We start from the raw sequence: 1,941 nt of genomic DNA, 5'->3' as shown, positions 1-1,941 counted from the left end.
CAAATCACAGGTCGAAGGAAAAGAGAGTGTGGGGCACAAGAGGACTGAAAAGGACCTTTCTTTACGTGTGGTCTCATAATCACTTCAAGTACTATGCTTAAAGTAAAACTATAAGGGATAAATCAGAGCCGGTTGAAGAATAATGTGCACAATCTGAAGCCAGGTCTGTAATAAAAATGTCATATGGCTATAAATGACAGTGTATGTAAACTCATACAGAGGGCTTGGACAAGTCTATAAAATTCATAGACCAAAGTGTATATGAACAACTGGCTCCTGGAATAGAGAAAAGAACCTAGCAGTGAAGATAGCATCTACATTTTAACATGACTCTTTGACCACGCAACCCTTAAGATTCATCAATCCAGCACCCTCCGATCACCCAGATTCCTCTTCCAACAGGACTTCTCAAGGTTTTATTCTGTCATCTTGAGTTATATTTGTCTTTCCTCAGTTCATTTACTTTATCAGTTCAACTAGTCACCTTTAAAGCCATTCCTATCTCTTTTGTTCTCAACTCAATCTTTTTTTTTAAAGGGACAGTTGAGTTATTTTTTTTTAAAGATTATTTATTTATTATATGTAAGTACACTGTAGCTGTCCTCAGACACTCCAGAAGAGGGCATCAGATCTTGTTATGGATGGTTGTGAGCCACCATGTGGTTGCTGGGATTTGAACTCGGAACCTTTGGAAGTGCAGTCGGGTGCTCTTACCCACTGAGCCATCTCACCAGCCCCCCAACTCACTCTTAAGAATCCCACTGACAAAGGAAAGTCACAGTTCCTAAGCTTTTAGTCTCTCATTCAGAATTCTTGTAATGTTGAAATACTGGTTTCTAGTGTCACCACCCATAATGTGGGAGAGTATTAACATTTACTTTCATTGTGTTGCCCATGTGGAGCTAGAGTCTCTGCTGAGATGAAGGGAGGAAAGTGAGGGTTTCCCCGAGCCTAAGAGGCTGCTAGGGTGAAGCTCGTCTTTGGAAGATAAGAGTTCTGAAACACAGAGTAGATTCTTTCCATTTTTTATTAATTGCAGCACAGAGAAAAGAATTCAAATGTTTAAAGAAATTTGTGTTTCTTAGGTTGTTGATTTTACACCAACAGAAAAGATGAGTCCTGAGTCTTCATGTCTTTTTTTCTCAGGGTAGTCTGGAAAACAAAATGAGAAATGTAAGTGTCCTTTGTAAAATGGAATACGGTTTCTAAACCTATTTTCTAGAAATGTTGAATTTCTTAGGTTCTTTTTGCGATTTTCACCAGTATAGACAGCCTATACATGACCTAGTCTTAGCTGACATCCATTACTTGGTGGGCAGATGACACACTGACAGATGTTGCGACATCCTCTCACCCCAACATGTGTACGTGTGATATAGATTGTGCCTTCTTTATCACTGGTCCCTCAGAGTCCCCAAGTGTCAAAGTCAGAGGTCTCACCATTTCTGGGGACCTACTTATTACCTAATTGATTACAAATGAAAGCTGTCTTCTCAGAATGCTACAAAATTTTCAATTCTTTCTAAAACTGAAATAATTTCAAAATAACCTTATATCTATAGGTTCTTTGTTTGAATAAAAAATAATAAGTTTGTGTTTTCATATGGAGAAACAATTTTTAGCCAAAGCCTTCCATTATTGCCCTATTTTTAAAATTCTCTTCTGCAAGATTATAAACAAAATTGACCAACATAGCTGTGTGCAGTTATCTATATTTTCAAAGGAGGCTGCTTTGTCATAAGAAGATAAATTCTGTTAAAGCTTAGCATGGGGCACATCAGAAATTTGGAAGCAGGTCACTTATTATGAAACAGAACCCATTGTATCTTCTGTTAGAAATGGATTCACAGAGCCGGGCATGGTGGCGCACGCCTTTAATCCCAGCACTTGGGAGGCAGAGGCAGGCGGATTTCTGAGTTCGAGGCCAGCCTGGTCTACAAA

At 38.8% G+C, this 1,941-nt stretch overlaps 1 protein-coding gene across 1 annotated transcript in view; it reads right to left on the bottom strand.

The window, feature by feature from the left end:
• Positions 1-1,009: 1,009 nt before the first annotated feature.
• Positions 1,010-1,941, bottom strand: part of Alb (albumin) — a 14,928-nt gene continuing 13,996 nt past the window's right edge. Inside the window, exon 15 of the mRNA XM_021210927.2 lies at positions 1,010-1,152. The gene's annotated coding sequence lies outside the window, so the exon portion shown is untranslated. The remainder of the gene's footprint in view (positions 1,153-1,941) is intronic.

Source organism: Mus pahari, chromosome 13 (assembly GCF_900095145.1).
Source record: "Mus pahari chromosome 13, PAHARI_EIJ_v1.1, whole genome shotgun sequence".
Classification (NCBI taxonomy): Eukaryota; Metazoa; Chordata; class Mammalia; order Rodentia; family Muridae; genus Mus; species Mus pahari.
Note: the sequence above shows the minus strand (reverse complement) of the source record. Positions and strands in the feature narration are given on the sequence as shown.